Below are 24,085 nucleotides of genomic sequence, written 5' to 3'. Positions count from 1 at the left end.
GACCAGCTCCACACCAGTTCACCTTGTGACTCTGAATAAATCTCTTTCAGGCTCTGAGCCTCAGTTTTCTCATCTGTAAAATGGGGACCATGATGCCTGCCTCCCAGAGTATTTGTGAGGATTCAGTGAAATGCCTTAGACAAAGTGCCTGGCATACTGGGTGGTTTTAGGGGTGTGCTAGTGGGGAATCCCATGTTCTCTCCTGACTCTCCCAGTTGGAAGCAGACCTCCTTGCTCTTAGAAATAGCATCTTTTTAAGATCCTGTAGTGGCTGGGGGGGAAACTTGTGGTTTCCAAAGCACTTTCATATGCATTATGACATTGGACAACCCTGTGAGGTGGGCTAGTGCACTCTTTTCAGAGATGAATGAAGTGAGACTCAGAGAGGGTAAGGGACTCCCTAGCGGGAAGTCGTGGGTCTAGGATTTGGGTGAGCTCAGTGCTCTTGCCCTAAAATCTCCTGGAGTCATCCACGGAGCAACTTCTCCACGGAGCTGGATGTGCAGCCTACCCTGTCAGCAGTCAGCAGGGCTGGTCCATCACAGTGATGCATTGGGTGTGGACAGCAGGCTCGGCATGGGGAGGGAACCCGGGACCCGGCCTGGACTGGGCCAGGGGTTCCCAACATGCTTGCCTGTGAGGACTCCACTTTAATGACAAAAAAGTTTGGAGCTTCACATGCTACTATTTGACTTTTAATATCCGCTGACTGAGGAAAGCCCAAAGACAAAAATCTGCTCTGAAATCAGCAACACTTTGAAATGGATCTGTATTTTACTCATCACAACACTATCCAAATACTTTTGAAAAAGAGCTGGACATGTGTGTGTGTGTGATCTATTATTGGTTCCATCTGCACACACTCCTTTGCAAGCACATACAGCTTCCCAGACCCTTTACTCAGAGGCCCTCAGGGTCTGACGCCTGCAGACCGGCAACCTCTGGGCAGAGAAAATTGTGCAGGCTGGGAGGTGATCAGGCTTAGTTCCGGCATCTGTTTGTTACTTACCCTGTGGCTGTGGGTGACCTAGTTCACCACCCCGGAACCTCAGTTTCCCTGTCTGTAAAATGGGACAGTGAATCATGGGCTGCCCCCAACAAGGAGGTCAGCCAAGGGAAATCCAGAAAGAAACTTCTCCTCACTGGTTCCAAGGGACCCACCTCCTCATTGTCTCTGAGGAGGATCACAGCCCTCCTCAGAGGTTAACCTGCTATACCTCTAACAGCCCTGTGCGGTCTGTACTATTATTATGCCTTTGTTTTGTTTTGTTTTGTTTTGTTTTGTTTTTTGCAGTACATGGGCCTCTCACTGTTGTGGCCTCTCCCGTTGTGGAGCACAGGCTCCGGACGCGCAGGCTCAGCGGCCACGGCTCACGGGCCCAGTTGCTCCACGGCATGTGGGATCTTCCCGGACCAGGGCACGAACCCCTGTCCCCTGCATCGGCAGGCGGACTCTCAACCACTGCGCCACCAGGGAAGCCCCTATTATGCCCTTTTGATAGGTGAGGAAACTGAAACTCAGAGAGGTGGCATAACGTGTACAGAATATAAGTGGATAATCTCGAAGTCCCCTCCTGTGCCGCTGAGAGCCTGAGCTTGGTACCCAGCCTCACCTCCTCCCGGTGCTCCTGTGAATCTCTCAGCTCCCCCAGGCCCCACTACAGCTTCCCGAGGTGGGGTTATTTCCATTGGTTGTTAGGTGGGGAAGCCGAGGCACAGAGCAATGGCAAGTGGCAGAGATAGAGCTGGATCGTTGATCTATCTGATCTGGACTTAGTCTGTGGTCTTCATCATGTGGAGCGGGGACAGAAAGATCCACAGCAGGGGTGGTCCTGGGAGAATAGTCATCATAATGGGGATAATGATAAGCAGAGAGTCTTCACACTTGTGGAGAGTTGGTACCAGACAGCCTCCAGGTGTCAGGGCTGGCAGAAAGAGCTGCACTGCACAGGTCTCGAGCACATTCGTGGTCATTGCTGGCAACAGAGCAGTAACAAGTTGTGCAGGGTTCAGGGGTTGGAGTGAACCTAGTACCCCAAGATCTAGCATCTGTCATCTCCTCACTCAGCACCCCTCTTAAGAAGGCAGTTTATTAAGCTCATTTCACAGATGGGGAGACCGAGGCTCAGAGAGATTGCTGTCTTGTTCACCATCTCATAGAGAGGTGGTGGCAGATCCAGAATTCAAACCCTGTTCGCCTGTCTCCCAGGCTGAGACCCCTTCCCCAGCCACACTCTGGGGCAGACCCAGGAAAACAGCGATCCTGGTCCACTGGCCAGCACATCCCGGGACACAGATCAGGGGGCTGAGGAATACACTCGGGGCCTGATGTCTGCACCCCACAGGCCCACCCTGCCCTCTGTCTCAGGATCCCAGGCCCACCCCTTCCCACCAGCCCTCCTGGGGACCTCAGCCCCACTGCCTGGCCCGTGCTTGTTGCAGAAATCATCAGGAAGGTGGTGTCTTCCCCTCCCCTGTGCCGGCCACTGGTGTCTCCTCACCGCGGGCCACCTGAGTGCATCCAGCTGATGGAGCAGTGCTGGGAGGAGGCTCCGGAGGACAGAGCCAACCGGGACCAGATCTATACCCAGGTCAGTGTCCCCAGAGGAGCTGGCTGCTCACAAGAAACGGCTGATCGGTTCACCTCACTTTCCCCAGTGGGGGCCCCGCACTCTCCCCAGGGCCTGGAACCACTGTGCAGAAAGGGAGCAATGGGCCAGCATCGTCATCGCTGAGGGTGAGGCCTGAGATCCACCATCTGAGGAAAGCTTCCTCAGAACTCTGGGTTCAGGGACATTTGCCTTCCTGAGCACCAAGACCCGTGCTAAGTGCTGTGTTTACTTCATTTAACCCTAATGATAGCTCTCCAAGGAAGCATTGCTGTTATCTGGGCTCTACAAGAGAGAAATCCAGGCACAGTGAGGTGAGGGGACTTGCCAAAGGTAAGTGAGGGAGTGAAAGGTGGGGCTGGAACCCAAACCCAGGTTTGTCTCTGCAGTGCTGATGCTGGGGACCCAACCCTGTGCTGGGCCTCCTGGCACCAGAGCAGAGGGGCCATTTGTGGCCGTTGTAGGCAGCGCTGGTTCCCCGCATCAGGGAATGGAAGATGTGAGGGGGACTGGGGCCCCCCAGGCCTGCCTTGGGGACTGGATTGAGAGGGGGAGGCAAGCCCGTACGAGTTTGCAGGGCGGTGGTGGAGTGTGTGGGCCTGACTGAGCAGGCTAATGGCTCCCACAGAGCAACCCATCAAGCCTGAGGTGACATCTCTGTGCCTCCCGTTCCTGCCCTGCACTCCCCAGCCACAGGGGAACGTTGCCAAGGACAGGTTCAGTGAGCGAGAGGGGCTTCCAGACAGGTGATGAGGGAGAGAGAGGCAGGAAGACAGGAGACGCACACAGGTGTCCTATGGGAAATCTGGACCTCAGAGTGAATGAGCTCTCAGTGGCCACTGTGAGGGTGGGTTGCAGAGCTAGGACGAGCAACCAGTTCTTAAAACACCAGCCTAGAATCTTTCCAGGGGTCAGAGATTGCCATAGCTAGCGAGGTGGGGGAGCAAGCTCTTGCCCTGAGTGAGGGGTGAGCCTGCCTAAGGCTCAGTGGCAGAGAAGGCAGAGACAGGCACATGATATACTTCACATGCAGAAGGTGAGAATTACATCACATTGTGGGGAGGCTAAGGGTCAGAAGGCCTGCATTCAGATCTATGCTTCCACTTACCTACTACTTGATCTTGGCCAAATTGATTGCACTGTTGAGCCTCAGATCTCCTTAGGTGATGCCTAGAAAGACTAACTCTGGTCTAACTTGACATGTTGGTGTGACCATCAAGTAAAATAACCAAGTCAAAAAAAAAAATAAGTAATTTTCTGAGGAGAGAATGAGGAGAAAGAGCACTGACCTTGAAGTCGAAAGACTTGGGCTATGTTCATATAGCATTGTTCTGGGAGTACCAGCCAATGCAATTAAGCAAGAAAATGAACGTTGTAAAGGAAGAAGAAAGTGATTGTTATTTGTAGATCCTATTGATCCTATTGATCCTATTGATCCTATTGATTTTGTTCCTGGGCAATGCAAGGGAAACAATGGAAAACACATTCCAAATGATAAAATAATTCAGAGGGGTGGCTGGTGATGACATTAATATATAATAGACCTCAGTTTGAAACTCTGTTCCACCATTATGTTGTCCTTGGCAAGTTTCTTTGTTTTTTAATTTATAAAATAGGGGCCTTCCTTGCAGAGATGACCTTACAGTCAGCTTCTTGTCCATATTGCTGTCTCAAGGTCAGCAGCTGTCACACTCATGGCAACTGACCTCTAAAGCTTATGCCTCTGCTTTTGATGAGCAATACAAAATAGGTGCTCTTCAGGGGCTGCTGCTACTCCCTACCTTACAGACATTTGCCTGAGAGAAGCAGTATCAATGAAGGTTGGTTGCATACACACCTATACACACACAAAGGTCGAGATGCTGGATTTAGACAGGAATGAACCCCTCCACTTTGATCATCATTAATTTGCTTCTCCTACTGACTGCACTTTGGGAAGGTGCAAACCACACTGGGGAAGGTTCTAGGAAGTCTCCCTAGGAAACTGGGTGCCATATTTCCCATAAGGTTGTTGTTGAAGGTACAATTTATAACAACATGTGAATGTCCTCTTATGAAGACCTAGGAGACATACTTCTCTCTGCTCAACATCAGCAGTAGTTGTGTTCCTTTTGAGCAACTAGTTTAATACTCCGTTGTCTCATGGACTCCATAGATTATGTAATCTCTATTTCCCTCTTTGCTTTGTTGCTAGGAAGCTCATATCCAAAATTGTGATCAAATTCTAGCATGCATTTTGCATATAGACCTCACTCCTGGATTAACATTTTTTTTTAACCTTTACTCTCCTTTCGTCCCAGCACCCTTACATATTTATTATTTTATTTTGTAAACAATTTTTTGAAAATGGAGAGAAATAAAGAGGTAGAAATAGATTATATACGTAAATAATCTACATACATTGCTTTTATCTATTTACCCATCTCTTCATCCATCCATCCACTTGTCTTTGAGAACAAAGAATGCCTATTCCACAGTGTTTTCGTGAGAACCAATGTGTTTGTTAATGGTGATGCAATGCTGGGCAAACTTTCCTTTGCAAAGTTCTCTCCCTGCCTGTTCACCTCATAGAGAACCAACCCATTTTTCCTCCCAGCCATCTGTGCTTTTACTTGTCAGAGTTGCCAACCCTTGTCTATTACATATCTGCTCCCCACCATCTGGCTCTTCCAGGCAGGGACTATGTGTGGTTCATTCCTGTGGCCCAGATTCTCAACCTCAGGGCCGAGTGTGCTGACCTTCGTGGACAAATTGGGAGTTTCATTCCATTTTCAGTTCAAAAACGTCAACCAAGGCAAGAAGACCAGTGTTGCTGACTCTATGCTGTGGATGCTGGAGAAGTATTCCCAGAACCTGGAGGACCTGATCCAGGAGTGCACTGAGGAGCTGGGTTTGGAGAGACAGAAGATGGAAAGGTTGCTCTCTCAGATGCTCCTGCCGTGAGTGGACTTGGTTGTGCCTCTAGCCTCAGTGGCTCTGAGCATGGGACCTAGGACGTAGTAGGTGTTCAGTAAATCTTGGTTCCATTAATTCATTCAATTCATTCATTGTTTACTTATCCAACATATTTTAATAGAATGCTTACATGTATTAGGCGCTGTTGGGGGCACATGAATGTTGAATTTCTACTGCCTCTTTCCCTAGGGAACAAGGACAAGGCACAGGGTCCCCCATCTGGCCTCAGAGGAAATAATGTCCAGAGAGGGGCAGGTATTTGCTGGAGGGGAGCCAGCACACCAACAGAGCTATCCCAGATCCCCTGACACTCAACCCAGGATTTTCCCCCAAATATCCCTCTCTCACTTCCAACTGTGGAAAGATGGTCCTCCCACCTTGTGACTCTGGCCCTTCCCATCCCTTCAAGTCTGTGGCTGAAGCTCTGAAAATGGGGACGACTGTGGAGCCAGCGTACTTTGACCAGGTGACCGTATACTTCAGTGACACTGTAGGCTTTACCACCATCTCAGCCCTGAGGGAGCCCATTGAGGTGGTGGGCTTGCTCAATGACCTCTACACACTGTTTGATGCTGTTCTGGGCAACCATGACCTGTGTAGGGTGAGAGGACCAAGAGGCAGGCATTCCATCTCTCCCTCCTCTATGTTGTGTTTGCATCATACATTTACTTCCTGTCATTTATTTATGCATTTTTTTATCAGTAAGCTATTGCTGTGTAACAAATATCTCCCCAAACCCAGTGGTGTAAAATGATAAGCATTTATTATTGCTCACAAGCCTATAGGTCCAGCTGGAAATGTCTCTGGACTCAGCTGGTCTCACTCATACATCTGTGGTCAGTTGTGGGCGAAAGGAGACTCTGCTGATCTTGGCTGGACTCTGGAGCCTTTGTTGAGATAACTCAGTTCTGGTCCACATGGTATCTCACCCTCTAGCAGGTGAGTTGGTATTGTTTACATGGTGTGGCAAAGTTCTGAGAGAGAAGGCAGAAGCCCAGAAGCCTCTTGAGATCTAAGCTGGGATCAGGCACATTGCTGTTTCTGACATATTCTATTGGTCAAAGCAAGTCAAAAGGCCAGCCCAGATTTAAGAGGTGGGGAAAGAAATTCAACCTGTGCCAGGCAAGGGCCAAAAGGTGAGTCAGCTTCTGTGCCTGCCCTCAGCGAGCTCTCAGTGCTGGAGGCTGAGAGGGCCCCAAATCCAGCTGGGAGTAGATGAATAAAGAGCAAGGAAGGCTTCCTGGAGGAGGTGTTGTCTTCCTAGCATTGTCCAGCCTGGGTGTGGTTGCTCCAGGCAAGCAATGGGGGAATAAAGTGCTAAAGCTTGAGGCTTGAGAGGGTGGACCTAGTAATTGGGAGGGATGCTGAATGGGTTGTGATGGCTAGACATGAAGTGGGCCAGTGGTAGGAGTGGGTGGTGGGTGGGAGACGATGGAGTGGGCAGCAGGGGCCTTGGCAGAGCCGTCAAGATCCTCCACAATCTAGTCCCTGTGCACCCCTCGATTCTGGGTTTGAGTCCCACCCTGAACACCAGCTTCTGTGTCACTTTGTCTTCCCCTCTCTGGACCTCTGTTTCCTTATCTATAAAACAGGAATAATGACTCCAGTCCAAGGGGTTCACAGATGATGGGCAGGTCCTCTCCCCCTGGTAGAAGTGCTGTGTAAACTGTGAGCCTGTGAAAGTGAATAGCTTTCTGCCCTCTACGCCTGCTTTGGGGGCCTTCCCACCCCACCCCTGCCCCTATTCTGATCCAATAGTTGGGGAGTCCTAGGTCAGCCTCAGACACAGTGGATGAGGTGGGGAGGAAGCTCCAGGAAACAGCCATACTCTGGCTCCCCTGGCCTTAGCCTTCGTTTGTGACATGCCAGCCCCCTTCCTGCCACCGCCCTCCAGGAAAACCGGGACTGGGGAGGGCCAGGCCCTGGGCTGAAGCCAGGATGGAAAGGATGCATGGGCAGGAAGTTTCAGAGGAGAGAACTAACTCTTTGAGGTGCGAGGAAGTCTGCTGGTAGCATTACATACAGTGTCCTGACAACAGTAATCGCCAGTACTTATTGAGTGCTTACTGTATACCAGACACTGGTACACAGTCTAGATGCCTTATATGTATTAACCCATTTGATCATCATGTATGAGGTAGATAATAGCACCCCTAATTTACAGTTGAAGAAACAGGTGGTTAAGCAGCTTGTCTAATTACATAGTCCCAGCAGAATGTGAAGCTGAGACTTGAACTTGGGCATTCTGGTCCTATAACCCCACTTCATCAGGGCTCACCATCCCGGGACACAGACAGCCTCAGGATAAAGTCACAGGTTCCTAGCGGCCCCTAAGGCCCTCCAGGAGCTGGCCCCTCCTCCCTTCCCACTGCATCTCCGCACTCCGCCCCTGCAGTCCTCTGTATTCCTCACACAAGCTTTGCTCTCTCTAACCACAAGGTCTTTGCACATGCTGTTCCCTCCTCCTGGAGCCCTGCTCTCTCTCCCCTTCTGCTCCCTCCTGGTCTCAGGTTAGCTTCCCTGCCCTCCCAGACATGGTTAAGAGCTCCTGCGTGATGCTCTCATAACTACCCTTGGACCTGTTGGTTCCAACCTAAACCGCTCTGTCCCCAGTGCTTGGCAATGTCCAGTACATGGTAGGTCCTCAGGAAACATGTGCTGACTAAATGAGGAGCTCACTGAGGCCCAGAGAGGGAAGTGCCTTGCCTGAGGTCACAGAGCTGGTAGGTGACAGAGCCAGGACAGGAAAGTGCCATGTCCACCACCACCACCCAGCTCTGTCCACTGCCCCATACTGACCCGCGGAAACCTGAGCCACTGGAATTCCTAGCACACATCTTCCTTCCCATTCCCCGTTCCTGCCTCAGCCCATGGTCTGAGGCACTCTCTGTCATGCTGGCTGTTTCCCTCTTGCCTCCAGAGCTACCGTGGGCCCCAGGAAAAGATTCCTCATCTCGTCTTGCTGAGCCCTGCAGCTTTGATGTGCCCTGAGTCACCCCTGACCTTGTCTCTTCCTCCCCTGCTAATCTTTTCTCACACATGTGTCCCTCCCAGCTCTGAATCACGCTTTCTGATCTGCTCTGAACTCTGGCCAAGAGGTCTGCATCTTTCTGGCAGAGTGAAATGAAATAAAACAAGGCCTGCACACCCATCCAGATGTGGGGAAACAGGAGGCCGGGTCCTCCCCATGTGCAAGCGCAGCTCTCATCGCTCACGCAGCCGCCTTGGTTTCCCCTCCGTCCCAGCAGGATCTGGTTACTGCTCTTTAATCCGGTCTGGGCTGGGAGGCAGCCAGGCGATCATTTCCTGGTCCCACAGGGGTCTGTGGTTCCCTGCCAGCACGCGCTGAGTGAGCACTTTCATGGACATAACTCTGGAGCAGGGCTTGAGTGGGCTGCAGGGGAGGAGAGGGTTTACCTCAGCCACTCCGCCTGGCGGGTGGGCGTGGCCCCGGCCATACTGCTGAGCCACCCTGGGCACATCACTTCACCTCTCTGAGCCTCAAGTTCCCATTTGTAAAACAGAGGTGAAAGTGCCTATGGCTTAGGGTGGTTCTGCAGATTAAGCAGTGTGAGAGGAATTGCTGTTGTTCCTACAAACACGACAATGAGCACCAGCACGTGCACGTGCTGACGCCTCCCCCTGAAAGCACAGAATTGCGGGGGGTATAGATATACCACTTAAATGTCTACAGAGGACTGGCCTGGCCTACGGATTGTCACAGGATATCTCATTTAACCCTCGAAATGCCCCTCAGAGGGATGCATTATTATCCCTACTGTACAGATGAGGATACAGGCTCAGAGAGGTGGGTGACTTGCCCAAGGTCACACAGCAAGCCAGTGGTGGAGTTAGAATTCACCTCTGTGTTTGTTAGTATGGAAACCTTTGCACCCACCTCTCCTCTGGCTGTGTTCTCCCAGCTGCAAGAGGACCACACCTGTGCACAGGGAGCTGCGCAGCCCTCATTTGTAGCTGAGTGCCCCTTACGACAGGAGTCTCTGAGTGATCGTCTTTGTGAGTCTGAGTTCCTAAAGGGCAGGGCCTGTGCCTGGTCATCTTTCTGCTGCTGGGGTTATAGGGATGGTTATTAATTACACCAAACTCTCCCTTCCAGCTTAGGTGGCAAGCAGGTGGAGGGCTAGAGGTCAGCTTAGCCACTTGGAGAATGTGGTCTGGATGTGTGGCCACCTTGGGGCTTTCTACTGCTCCTCCTCCCCAGTTTGGACCTTGGATCACCCATCTGAGGCAGTGCTGGGTCCCCAGAGCTGGCGTCTCTTCCTGAATTGCAGCTGCACACCTGGTGGGCTGGAAGAGGGGCTAGCAAGCAGTGGATCTCCCAGGCTACCTCTGGGAAGCAGGACCTGGCCCAGACACACGTGCTGACCATGTGCAGGGCAGGAACAGAGGGAAACCCCACATAGCAGGCAGATTCTCCCCAACAGAGAGAGAGAAAGAACCCAAACCATGTGCATCAGGAGGCAGCATAGCATATGGGCTCTGGAGCTAGACTGAACAAGTTCAAATCTGTGCTGTGTGACGTTGGCGAGTGACTTAACCTCTCTGGCCCAGTTTCTGTCTACAAAATGGCAATAGTAATACTACCTACCTCACAGAATTCTTGTGAAGACCTAATTCTTGTAAAGGGTTTGGAATAGCGGCTGGTTATATGAGTAATAAGGGAGCACTTGCTTAGACCTTCTTCCAATCTTGCCAATCAGATGATGCATTCGTCCTCCTGCGGGGAAGAAGGGTGTGGGCAGGGGGAAAGCCAGGGCTTGCTCATCTTTTTCCCGGGGGCGTGGGGTGGGAGGTCTCTCTCCTCTGTGGAAATGTACACAGTGGGGGGCAGCCCTTCCCCTGACCCAGCCACATTCAGACCAGCCCACAGCAAGTGAAGATGATGGGGAGGGAGGGAGATGGAGGTTACAGCCCTGAGGAAGGAAACATCTTTTCCCCAGCTGGTGACCGGGAGATTTAATGGACTCGATGCAGTGAAAACTGGGCTGATGGACGGCTTGGATCTCAACAGATAGGGACTGGGGGAGACCATTTTAGGCAGAGGGACTAGACCATCAGGGCCTGGAGGTGAGCAAGTGCTGAGTGTCTCTGCGGGAAGCAGGAAGTTTCCCGTTTGGCTGAAACGTGGGGAACCAGGAGCAAGAGTTAGGAATAAGTCAGGAAATTCTGCGAATCATGGGAGTCCTTGATTGCTAGCTCCATGGGGAGTAAATTTTAAGCCTCTTGCTGTAGGGAGGAAATTTAAGTATACGAGCAGAATGTGGCATGATTAGGGCAGACCACTTCCCGGTATTGGGGCAGGGATATTCTGGGTGAGGGAAAGAGCTGGGGGACATAGGTCGTAGGGCACAGTCCACAGATAATGGTGTGCGAAAGAAATTTATTGAATTATAGTACCCCCTGTGGGCACGAGAAGCATCATCATTATTATTACTGTCTACCAGGTGCTGAGGGAGAGTGGCTATGCCTGGCCAGAGGGAAAGCTCTGATCCACAGGTCCGAGGGATGCCTGCATGTGCCTGCTGTAGGAGTGGCAGTGCAGGAGCTGGGCTCTTTAACCTGCAGATGGGAAGACTTGAGGTATAGAGTTGCTGTCTTCAACCTTGGCTGGCCTGGCCTGTGGCAGGGGAGAAGGTCACGGTATACATCTGTGTCCCCAGCACCTGGAACAGGGCCTTCAGAATAGAGAATGAGCTTCAGAATAGGAAAGAACTGTGGCTTGAGTTCAGGGGGTAGAGCTGGAACCAGCAGGTGAAAGGCAGGTTACCATTCAACTCAACTTTTGTAAATCAGAGTTGCCCCGAGGGAGAAGAAGCCACCTCAGGAAGGAGACGTGAGCAGGACCGGACAGCCATGGGGAGGCAAGTGGGTGGCCTTTAAAGTCCCTCCTAATTCTGAGACTCTGGGATTCTATCGTTTCCAAAAGCATTAGCCCAGGAGAAGATGATGATGATGATCGTGGTGGTGATGGTGATGGATGATGATGGTGATGATAATGATGATGATGATGATGGTAACAAGAGAAGTCTCTGTTTACTGAGCATCTGTGACAAAACTGGCTCTTAAATCTTTATCTTTAATATGCATTTCATATAAGAGGAACTGAGGCTTGCACAGGTGAAGTGGCCTGACCAAGGTAAATGGCAGAGCCGGGGTTTGTATCCACATCTCTTGGATTTCAAACGCTACATTCTTTTTAGTACACCTTGGAAGGCCAAGGGTTTGGGAAATAGGCTGTATATCCAATATACATGCACTCCTCTCCAGATGAAGCCCTGATCTGCTGCTGCGGCATTGTGCAGATGGGGCACCCAGGGCTGCTGCCAAGGAGCTCATGGTCTGGGGTCAGAGGTAAGACCTGCAATTCAGACAAAGGTGATCTGAAATGTGCAGGTCTAATTATTGCCAGAGCGGCTGGGATGGGAGGCCTGGGAAAGATGGCACTGTTCGCCAAAGACTTGAGGGCTGGGTCAGGGAGTCCAGAGAGGTGGCCTTGTGTGGGATGTGGGTCAGTCCAAGGAGGGGGGGTCTTGTCCTGGAGCATGAAGGCTGTGACTTCTAGGTGGAGACCATCGGGGATGCCTAAATGGTGGCAGCAGGGCTGCCCCGGTGCAACAGGAGCCAGCATGAGGCTGAGATCACCAACATGGCCTTGGACATCCTCAGCTCTGTGGGCGACTTCCGGATGAGGCACGCGCCCACTGTGCCCATTCACATCAGGGCTAGACTGCACTCAGATACGGACTTGGGGCTGCGGGAGTCTCCCAACCCTGCCTGGGACGCTGGCTGGGGCAACCCCAATGGCGTGCTTCTGGAATCCTGAGATTCTAAAAATCCATAATAGAAAATTTTTACAATTCTTTTTTTCTTCTATTATTTTAAGGTTCTAAGATGTCATAAATCAAAGAATCTGTGATGCTCAGATTCACACACATATATATTTTTTATCTCAACATCTGTCAAGGTCATCTAAGTCCATGCTGAGGAGCTGATGGTCTGATGGAAGAGGCAGAACAGAGACCTTCTGTGGTCATGCAAACAAGTCAATATTTGCTGGGAGGGGACTAGGAGAGACCTCAGGGTCTCTACTATAGAATATCCTTCTCGTGCCCTCACCCCTTCCTCTCTCCATAACTTCATCTGTGGGATAAAGTCCAAACTCCCCACCCCCCTCATAGCCTCCAAGGGCCTTGCTATTCTCTCCAGCCACATCTCCCACCACTTTCCACTTTGTATTCTGTCTATACCCAGCCACTAGCAGTTTCCCACAGGCATGTGGGCTCTCTGCCTCTGTGCCTTTGCACCTGCTGTTCCCTGCTGACTCATTCTCTCATCCTTCAAGACACAGTTTAGGTACTGCCTCCTCCACGAAGTCCTCTGGGCTGGGTCAGAGTCTTCTTTCTGGGCTGGCACAGCCCTGGTGCTTCCCTCTTCACAACACTGATTAGCATTTATACGTATCTCCCCACCAGGCTGGGAGCATACTAAGAGCAGAGCCTGGCTCCAATTTATCTGTGCCCCCCTACCCCCAGCCCACAGCCTGGCATAGATGTCATCTCCTCTCTGGGTGTTCTTGGAGATTCCATACAGCTTCATCCTCACCCCCCAGCTGGAGCCCAAGATGTGAGGTGGGGACAGCAGTTTGGGGAGAACTGGAGGGACAAGAGTGTTGTAGAGACTTCTCTTGGGTCCAGGACCTGCTGGAGCTCACTGGGCACAACTGAGTTTCAGGGCCCTGCATGGTGGGGGTTGTAGGTCTCACCATGCCTCAGTACTGCCTCTTTGGGGACACAGTTAACACCGCATCCCAGATGGAGTCTACAGGGATACGTGAGTGTCTCATATTTCTATCCTAGGGAAGCCCAGGGAAGGACTCTCTCAATGACCCCTGCAGCCTGGCTATTTGAAACAGTGCTTAGTAACCAAATCACCGCCTGGTGGCAGCGTACCCTAGTTATCAGTAAAACAACTAGAAGGAGATGATGTATGTCACTGGTTCTTTTAACTTTGCGCAGGGCTTTTGTGATGATCTCATGAGAGAATTAGCAGGGAAAACAATGACTCCAGAGGCAGGAAACCTGGGTCTTCACCCTGACTGGGTCCGATGTGCTTAGTGTCCTTGAGCAAAATGCTCTTCCTCTAGGTCTTGGTTTCCCCATCTTTCCAATGAGTAGACCCCTTTCAATTAAAAAAAGATATGCTGTTTTAGACCCTTGCTGGCAGCAGGAGCCTCTCTGATGGCCTGGCTAGAGCAGCTGAAAAAACTGAGCCTTTGCTCCTGGCTGCACAGGTTGTGTGCTCCCTCATGTCGCTCAGTATGTATCCTGCTTAATCAGATGTGTGGCCCTAGAGGGGAGCCCTGCCCTTAAAAGAAAAATAACTGCTTATCTGCACTGACTCAGCCTTCAAAGACTTCCCTACAAGTAGAGATTATGTTCCTAGGGTTCTGACTTCATCTTGAGTTCTCCTTAACAATCAATCCATGTAGTTTCCTTTCCCTTGAGACCTCCACTTTAGTGCCCAGCAATCTACTAGGGGGACAAGAGGGCCAGGCAAAAGGTACTGCATGGATCAGAATTGTGTGCATGACTGGCTGGAACTGGGGCTGCTACAGGCTCTTAATGATTTTACCAAACACTGGGTAATGCTGTCACCAGGTGGTAACGTGACTACTACCTTTCTTCTCAGCATACAGAATTCATAAGCACCGCCCAGACACGGCTCAGCCTGGATGAAGGCTACAAAATTGATATCAGAGGCCAGACTGAGCTAAAGGTGAGAGACTTTCTTTCCTGGGATTGATGGGAAATGTCTCCAGAGGTCCAGTTTCTGCGGGCAGCAGGAGAGCTTCTCATCTGACTGACATAGCTAAAGGAAATGCCGGCCTGGGAGCTGATCACCTTTAATGTCCTCCTCACTCCCCAAATTCTAAGGAAACATTTCTTCCAGGGAGTCCCTCCCTCATTTGGCTCCTCATAAGGAGAAGGGCCGGGGCAGAGAAGTTACTTCTCTTGATGACCTACCTGGGCAGCACGCTGGTGCACCACAGATAGTAACATATTTATTACCACAGAAATAATGAAAGGAGGATCCACGTCCCCATTTTACATTTGAGGAAATTAAATTAGAGAGGCAAAGAGACTTACCCAGAGTCACACAGCTGAATCCTAGGTCTGGTGGCTCCAAAGCCTGTGCCTTCTCCATAGCCCTGTTGGGCTCTTACTCATCCTTCAGAACCCTAGCAGCACAGACCTTAGCTCTCACTGAAGCCTGCCCTGACCCAGGAATGTCCCTCTCCTTCCTCTCCCCCAGAAATAACTGTCATGCCTTCTCTGTGCACCCACCAGTCCCACAGCTGGCCCTCTGGTGTTGTCAGTGTGATGTTGGGCTGTACCTGCCCATCAGCCCTCAAAGGCAGAAATTGGTCTGTCATGTCCGCATTCTTTTTTTTAATGTTAACATTCAGTAAGGTAATGGTACCATCCTATGAATGACTTTTCTTCCTACCCCACCGCCTTTCATTTCCCCAATTCCTCAGCTAGAGCCAGGCCTACTGGAGTGACTGGAGCAGCTGGGGCATTTAAAGGCCCAGGGTTGCAACTGGGCCCCAGAAACTGGGGGACTCCCGTGGGGGGCTCCACAAGACTCACTTCATTAAACGGTGAAATGTCAGAGCAGCAGCTCAGAGAGGAGCAGTAACTTATCCAAAGTCACACAGCCTGAGGGCCAGCGTAAGCGGAATCCTTTGCTTTGGAGGCTGAAGTGATGGGCGAGTGGAGTAAGGGCAGGCGTGTCTTGTCTGGGGGAGTCGGCACTAGATGTCCTAAGGAGCAGGGGATTCTGATGACAGAAGGGGATGCAGAGTGGGAGTGGGGAGGGCAGTACGCCAACCTCAGGTTCTTTGGGCTGACCTGAGGGATCCAAGGGGCAATACCCATCCCTGGTCCAGGTGGCGTGTGAAACTTCTAGGACAGCCCATCCTGACCCCCCGGGGAGCTGCACCCCCATCCCAGGGGAGACCACTGTATCCTTCAACAGTTTGGGAGAATCACAAATCACAGAATCCTGGGATCTTAGCATTCCATGACTGCTGGTTATAGAACTCATGATTCATTATTTATTTATTTCTCTAATGGATAAATATTAATTCATTTAATCCTCACCACTCTATGAGGTATTCAGGAAACGGAGGCACAGAGAAGTGAAGTAAGTTGGCCAAAGTCACACAGCTAGAAGTGACAAAACCAGCTTGTGTTCACAGAAAGGCCCCCAGGCAGCCCCAGAGCCAGGATTTGGACCCAATCTGCCTCTAGGCTCTAGGCTGTTTTCCTCCCAGCTGTGGGAGTCGTGCCTCTGCCCTGGCTCTCTGCTTGAGAAGGTATGTTCAACTCTTTTTCTCTTTCTTCCAGGGGAGGGACTTCAAGGAGGCCTACTGGCTGGTGGGGAAGGCGGGCCTCCCCAGACCTCTCCCCACACCTCTGGACATCAAACCCCGGGTGAGTAAGTGGAATTTCCCCCAAAGCTTGGCCTCTGTTGTTTGAAATTTGATGCTTGTTATTTTTCTGATTATAAAGGTATTACCTGCCTAGCGGGGATAACTTGGAAAATACAGAATTCTTTAATGATTAAATAATCGCCGTCTTTCCACTCCTGAGAGACAGCCACTGTTAGCACTTTCGCATGGTTCCTGCCAGCCTGTTTCTGATGTCTATGTCGTGGATGAGATCATGCTGCCTCCATAACTTCTCATTCTGGTCTGTGCTCTCCTCTCAGCGTCCTGAGCACCCTGGGTATCATTCAGAGCACTTTACTCACACTTGTAGTCACAGCATCAGGACTGCAACATGTGGCGGCCGTGATTAGCTCATCCTCCCTCTTGTCACGCAGCATGTAGAGTCTTCCCATTCTGAGCCCGTTACAGGTGATACGTTGATAAATATCACTGGGCGTTTGTCACCATTCAGACTATTTCCGCAGCGGGTATAGCTCAGTGGTAAAGCATTTGAGTGCAGACTATTTCCGCAGACGAGGAAATTACAGATCAAAGGCCCTCATATTTTAGGGGCCAAAAGAAACAGATTCTCAGAGCTGGTGCCTGCCCTGCAGTTGGGCTCTTTCCTTTGTCCTCTGTCCTTTGCGACCCCATGTCCCTCACTGAGGGCAACACAGGTGAGATGGGGGAGCGGGGGAAGCAAGAACATTTTACTGCAACGTGCTGTTCCTCACTCTTTTCCACTCGAGCACCGGGCGGTCCACAGGGGGCCACAGGGCGCAGGTGCTGCCCATAGCTGAGAATTAGTTTCCTAGAAATGAGGCAGCCCAGGGGCCCACAGGGGCCCACGGGCTGATTCCACCAGTGGGTGGCTGGCCTGGGGATGGACAGAGCCCCATCAGGGGCCCACAGCACGACCACATCAGAGCTTCCTGCCCAGGGTCTTTCCTTCATTAGAACTTCCAACTGACTCCTTGCAGCAATTCCAGGATGGCCGCCTCCCATCTCTCAAAGACCAGAAACGTGTGGGGCACACATGGGCTTCCTGGGAAAAAACCAGCACTAAAGCAGCCTAGGCTGCGCATCCTCCAAGGGGAAGGATTGATATGGACAGGAGCTGAGGGCCGTCAGAGCATCCCTGCCCCCCAGCTATCAGGCTGCCCCCAGGCCTCAGGACCCCAGGGAACCCGGGCAGAGCAGTGCCTGGGGGCAGGCAGTGCCCTGTTCATCTTCATCCCTGAGTGCCCTCCCTGACACACAGTGGGGTCCAGCGAGGTAGGGAGGAGGACGGGGATGGATGGGCATATGGAGAAGCCCTCAGGGTGCAGCACACACACAGATGCACCCTTTTTTATAAGGACACTCCAGATTCCTGGGTGCAAAACCAGCTTGTGTTCACAGAAAGGCCCCCAGACAGCCCGGGGTCCTTCAACTTTGCAGACGGTTTGCCGGGAGAGGACCGGGCTCGGGACTGGCTGTGTGACGTGGGGCAGGTCCCTGACCTCCCTGGCCTTCCCGTGGGCCACAGCAGCCCCAGGAGAGATCTGCGGCCCCTCACCCTGTCCAGTCCCTCTGGGTCCTCTACTCCAGCTGCCGTCCTCTGATCTCACAGCCGTTGGGCCTCCACCCCACTTCTGCCTCCATGGGCAGCCAGCCTTCTCAGAAGGCCCGTCTGCTGACGCTGACTTCACTTCCTCATCTTCCTCTCCTGCCGGCCCTCGCAGCCTGACTTCCACCACCACTCACCCAGAAGGCTCTGTGAGGTCACCGGTGCCTTCCACCCATGTCACCAGCTCCGTGGGCAGTTTTAGTTACCAGCCTGATTGCATGGTAACATTTCCCCGGCCTCCCTCTTCCTAGAAAGGCTCTCCAAGGCCTCCTCGGCGCCCTCGCTGCGCTTCCCTGTCTCCAACTTCTCCCCCCTGGGCTCCCCGGCAGCTCTTCTCCTCTCCCCAACTCTTCCTTGCTGGGGCTGCACAGGGCTCCTCCCCGGGGCATCCCTTCCTATCCTGATGCTGATGACACCCCTTCTGGGTCTTGGCCCCAGACCCCCTCCATAGTTCTTTGGGAGCTCTCATGGGACCTCAGACCCACCAGGTCCATCTGGCAGCCTGGCCTCCACCAGAGTTCTCTTCTTGTGGGTGGCCTCGCCACCCTCAGTCAGAAAGCCGGACACTGTCCTGGAGTCCTCAGCAAGTCCTGGAGCTCTGCTTCCATCACAGCCCGAAGCTGACGACTTCACCATCACCCCGGCTCTCCTGGTCACTGTGGGGACTCTTGCCATTTCCCCTCATCCATCTCTGCCCGGCAGCCAGAGCAATCTTTCAATAAAACACAAACACGTTTCACATGGAAGTTCCATCTTTCACACACTTGGGGTCTTCCTACCTGAACTCTTTCATGCTGCCTCTGAGGTCCCACTCTGTCTGGCCTGGGCCTGCCCCTCGGGCTCAGCTTTCCAGCACCTTCTGCTGTGAGTCACCTCCTCGGGGCCTCCCTGCTGCTCCTCAAGACACACCGAGCTTCCCACCTCAGGACCTTCGTTCTCACTGTCCCCTGGCCTGGTCCCTCCCTATCCTGCAGGTCTCAGCTCTGTTGCTGCTTCCTTCACGAGGACTCTCATCACACACTCTAATTGGAGTCCTGCTGCAGCCGCCATCCCATCTCCCAACACTGTGTCACTGTAGCAATTGTTTCTCCCTGATATTTCTTGCTGATGCATTTATGGAACTTTCCCCAGGAGAGTCTGGCTGGCCGATATGCCTGCGGGTCTGCCAGCGGCAGGCACCCAGGGAGGTGAGCTCCCAGCCCTGCTCCAACCCACCCCATCCTAGGAGTGGGAACCAGCAGGTCTGGCAGCCATTCGTCATCCTGAGCTCTCTCAGCTGATGACGTGTCCACTCCAGGCCAGAAACTTTAGAAAGTGCCAGCAACATTTTCATCTTCTTGACTCAGGGAGGGAAGAGAGCGGAGATTAGCCCCAGTGAGCTCCACCTGACCTGGGAGCCTCCCAGGCCTCTAGGCAGCAGGGAAGAATCCCACACTCACCTAGGCCCACGGGCTCAGATCCAGCAGGTGGGCGCACAGGGGCCCGAGCACCCAAGTGCACCTGCATATGCATACACACGCTCCACCTGGCGTGGGCATCAGATACATACAAATGTGGAAACACTACCACATGCCCCTCCGTTTGCTTGGAGATGAGGCCACAGATAGACCCACAGAAACACAGACAGACATGCAGGCAGACACACAGAATCTCTGCAGGAAGGGCCAGCTGGATGGGAACTTGTCTTGGACTTGTGTTTATGAGGCAGTTACCAAATTTTTACTTGAACTGTGTGCTATAGCTTGATTTTTAAGTCAGGTTTTCTAAAGTTGTTTTTATCCTCACTTTCTGTATTTGCCATATCTGCAGAAGTTATTTATCTTTATATTTGGAGATGTTTGGAGAAGCTGGTGGAGATCAGGGGAAGGGGACCAAACTCCCCACCCCCTTCATGTTTTGGTATAGCCACAACCCAGGCAGCAGTGCCTGCAGATGGGCCTCCCATCACGTGTCACAGAGACACTCCACACAGGGGCCCCTTTTCTCCACTCTGCCCCGACAACCAGGCTCAGAAGTATCCCTGCCAGGTTGCTCTGAGGCCCTGGCTGTCACTCACAGCCTTGCTCCCTTCTCCGTGCAAAGGCGATAACCCCATTCTACGCTCCTCTGGGCACACGTGGGAAGCAGACGAGAAAATGAAAGTGTACGCAGGCTCAGGGGCCAGTGTCCCTATCCTGATTTGTATCACAGAACCCCTCACTGCAGAGCATTAGGGGACAAAGCTGGGGCTAGCTGCCTATCTCCTGGGAGGCCTCTGGATTCAAAGCCACAAATGCAAATGAGTGAGTGGCACTTCACCTTCCTGGGCCTCGGTGCCCTAAAGTTCGAAGTGCAGAGGGCAGTGGTATGCCCATCACAGGGCTGCTGCAGAGATCAGGAGAAGCCAAGGAATGTGAGGGGCTCCTTGTAAGCAGCTGTGGGCTCTAAACGCCCACCACTGTTGTTCTGGGTGGGGTTTATTATTATTATTATTATTATTATTATTTATGCGGTACACGGGCCTCTCACTGTTGTGGCCTCTCCCGTTGCAGAGCACAGGCTCTGGATGCGCAGGCTCAGCGGCCATGGCTCACGGGCCCAGCCGCTCCGCGGCATGTGGGATCCTCCCGGACCGGGGCACGAACCCGTATCCCCTGCATCAGCAGGTGGACTCTCAACCACTGTGCCACCAGGGAAGCCCGGGTTTATTATTCTTGATTGTCCTTTTCCCCTAGGGACACCTGGCAGGACCTCATAAACCAAGAAATCAAGGTGGCCTTTGCCAAAGCCCACCAGAGCAGAGACGGGCCCTGGAGCTCGGGGAGGGCCTCGGCCAGGACCTGAGGAGAGGGACGAAGCAATGTCCAGCCCAGAGACTCCTGTGACTGGACACCCCCAAGCCCTCTCCCTGCTCCACTCCCCACAAAGAACTCCCTTGGGAGCTCCCTGGCGGCCAACAGGGCACTCGTTAATATGTGCCCTAGAGTGATAGTAATTGATGCGTTCCTATGTGAATCCTACAGGTAAACTTGCCTCCTGACACAGAAACAATAAAAATAGAAACATTCTCTCCTTTCCCAGAGCGCTTTGTTCTGGACAAATGGTTCTGACTCTGAGAGCTTACTATTCCTTCCATTGAGAACACCGTCCCCATCATACCGAGGTGCCCAGGCCCCAAGGGAGGAGGTCATTTGTCCTGAGTGGCACAGCTGCCCCAGGCAGAAGCAAGACGGGGACCAGGAGCTGGAGCCAGGCAGTCGAGGGCTCCAGGAGCCACTGGACCACCTGCTCACATTACACCACTTCTCAGAGCCTCTGCTTTGTCATCTCTAAAATGGGTGTGGAGCAGGCCCACATGAGGCTTGTTCCTGACAGAGGGCAGGAACCCTCTGGGCATCTGTGAGCACTGTGTTGGTAGTCTGGGTCTTGGGCTCCCAGAATCTAAGGGGAGGGGTCGGGAGGGGAGTCATAATTCCTGGGTTCTTAGGAAAATGAGACTTCTGTCTTACAGGAAAAAAAAAAACAACCCACATCCAACTCATTAAACTAGCTTCCAACATCAAAGTGTACTTTCCAAACCCCCGAGGCTGATCTCAGAGCAGACAGACCAGGCCCAGGCACACGTGGAATTCATTTCCTTGACTGAGGGGAGAGGGCGGGGGCCAGGGGGCAGGTTAAGCCCTAAACAAACTCGTCCTTCTTCAAAAGACCCCTTGGGAGGGGGGAGCTGGCACTAAAACTGAACTGGGTGTCGTGAGAATATTCTGCTGGGGGCTGTGCCGTGTGTGTGTGTGTGTTTGTGTGTGTGTGTTTGTGTATATGTGTGTGTAGATGTGAGAGGGACGTGGGCGATGTGTGTGGAGCCATGAGCTGCTGTGTGGTGGAAAGTGTTAGACTCTACTTTGGGAGATGCCCCTGCCATCCCGACCGGCACAACATTGGGCTTAATCTTTTTATTCCTCAATTTCCTCAAATGCAAAATGGGACCGGTCACCCTTACCTCCCATGTCGTTGCGAAAATTAATGGAAAGGGCTGGAAACACCACAACTGGCCCCAAGCAGGCCTGCAGAAGGGCTAAGAAGGGAGGGTGCACACATGCCCACCTGTGGGGACGTGCCCACGGCTCTGTGCGTGATGGTGTCTGCACGTGCGGTGCCCCTGTGGCCTGGAGGCCAGAAGTGTGGCCCTGGTTCCTCCAGTGAACTCTGTGTGGCCCACATGGGGCCTGTGGACCTTCTCTCTGGGCCTCAGTCTCTTCATCTGTAAAAGGAACTTTTGCTCTAATGGCCATGAGGTCCCCCTGGGCGTGAGGCTCTGTGCGTATCCATGGGCACACAGGTGGTACATGGAGGCCCAGCAGCAGGCAGACACAAGATCAGAACTCAAAGCAGGATTCCATTCTGCTTTCCTCCCAGGGACCTCAGCCCCTCCCTGCACAGTGGGGACCAGCGCCTGAGGAGGCAACGCTTTGAAAGCGTGCTGTCCCCGAGGAAAGCGTGCAGCAGCCGTGACTGAGGGTGCACGTGTGTAAACAGGCCTGGGTGGCTTCGTGTTCGCTGTGTGGGTGTCAGTGTTCAAAGGACCCTGAGCCGACAGGTGGCCGTGTTCCCGTGCACGGGACTCCATCTGCATGTGTGTGCTTGTCTGTGGATGTCTGTGCGTGTGCTGTGCCTCTGTGTATATGTGCATTGATGTGTGTGTGCACTGGTGTGTCTGCATGTCTGCTGCCTTAACTGTGTATGTTATGTGTCCAGGTGCGTCTGTCTGGGCACCAAAGTCTGGGAGCAGCGGCAGATCTTCTGATATTCGTGTCTGTGCCCACAATGTGGGTCTGTGTGTGTGGTGTGTGTCGCAGTGCATACCTTGTGCACGTGTGGGTATATGTCAGGCTGTGCCTGGATCTGACCTGGGTCTCCTTGCTCTTGAGCCCTGCAGAATGGTAGTGAGGGGAGAGTAGCCCCTGGCACTGGGCTGCCCATGCTGAGAAGGGCTGAGGCAGCTCTGTTCTCAGAGGCCTCGACTCAGAACCCCCAGGGCAGAAGCTGGGGGCTACCGGGAGAAACTCTATTGCCAAAGCCAACACACTGCATGTGAACAGACCCCATACACTGGGGTCTTCACCTCTCCCCAACCTTCCCCCATCAGTTGAGGGTGAGGTCACCCAGGAGGAAAACCAGTGCCTGTCTGGCTCTTGTGTTGTGTCCCCTCCTGGGGCTGGACTGGTTTCCTCTTCTCCCAGAGGCTTTGGGGTTCGTTTATTTTACATTTGCCTGCTATGGGCCAGGCCCTGTGCCTGGAGCTCCCACGACACTATCTCAACCACAGCCACCCACTGGGACAAGAGGGCTTTGCCCACTTTCTAGAAGAGAAAACAGGCTCAGAGGGGTGAAGTGACCTGTCCATGCCGGTCTCTGTCGATCTCCTGATCCGAGGTGGCTGCACAGTGCTATAGAAGCCCAGAGAAATAGCAGCCCCCCAGAGGGCGTGGCCTCAGGGACACACAATTATTGTTTTTCTGTGAACGAGGTGAGGACAGAACCTTCCTCATGAGGCTGAGGAGACTCCTGGGGCTGGCCCCTCCCTTGTGAGCAGCCGGCCTAGCATTTGCGTGGGGCTTCCGTGCATATGTTCGTGTGGAACCCCAGAGACGGGGCCCCAAGTCATGACTTTCATGATGAATCAGTGCCAGCTGGTCCCCATGAAGTCCCCTATCCTCCCCCGCCAACCCGGGGCTATCCTCCTGGCCCTTGAGGTCGGTTCCCAGCAATGGGACACTCCTGGCATCTCTGGGGGCTGGGGTTCTCGATATGGCAGATGGGGCCAAGGGGCCCTGGAAGGTCCTCGCAGGCCCTGGTGATCTAGAGTTGTTTGGTTCAGGTCCTTCAGGCAGGCACAATTTGGGATGGTCTCCTTGGAAACAATGAACATTTTAGCCTGGCATTCAAGGCTCTGCTCACACTGTCTTCACTTCATCTGTTCCCTGTACTCCCAACTCTCCGGCCTCATCAGACTGCTTACTCTTCCCCATACCCTTCATGATGCCACAACTTATTCATGTTGTTTTCTCTACCTACATGACCTTTTCAACTTTTTCAACATTCGGTGAACTCCTACACATCCTTCAATGTCCATCTAAAAAGCCACCTCCTTGCAGTGGTTAAGAATCCGCCTGCCAATGCAGGGGACACGGGTTCCAGCCCTGGTCCAGGAAGATCCCACATGCCGCAGAGCAACTGAGCCCGTGCGCCACAACTACTGAGCCTGCATGCCACAACTACTGAAGCCCACATGCCTAGAGCCTGTGCTCCACAACAAGAGAAGCCGCCACAATGAGAACCCTGCGCACCGCAACGAAGAGTAGCCCCCACTTGCCGCGACTAGAGAAAGCCCGTGTGCAGCAATGAAGACCCAACGCAGAC

The 24,085-nt window shown here is 52.7% G+C and overlaps 1 pseudogene across 1 annotated transcript in view; it reads left to right on the top strand.

Annotated features, from left to right (window-relative positions):
- The window catches only part of LOC308620796 (guanylate cyclase D-like), a 72,480-nt pseudogene extending 51,528 nt beyond the window's left edge, over nt 1-20,952 (top strand). The window contains exons 11-17 of the transcript XR_014017895.1: nt 1,295-1,502; nt 2,443-2,591; nt 2,863-5,548; nt 5,754-6,503; nt 14,274-14,360; nt 15,995-16,081; nt 20,401-20,952. The product of XR_014017895.1 is annotated as a guanylate cyclase D-like (transcript). The remainder of the gene's footprint in view (nt 1-1,294; nt 1,503-2,442; nt 2,592-2,862; nt 5,549-5,753; nt 6,504-14,273; nt 14,361-15,994; nt 16,082-20,400) is intronic.
- The last annotated feature ends 3,133 nt before the right edge of the window (nt 20,953-24,085 follow it).

The sequence above is a fragment of the Mesoplodon bidens genome, assembly GCF_964165515.1.
Source record: "Mesoplodon bidens genome assembly, chromosome: 7".
In the NCBI taxonomy this organism is placed as follows: Eukaryota; Metazoa; Chordata; class Mammalia; order Artiodactyla; family Ziphiidae; genus Mesoplodon; species Mesoplodon bidens.
This window is presented reverse-complemented; position numbering and strand designations above follow the sequence as displayed.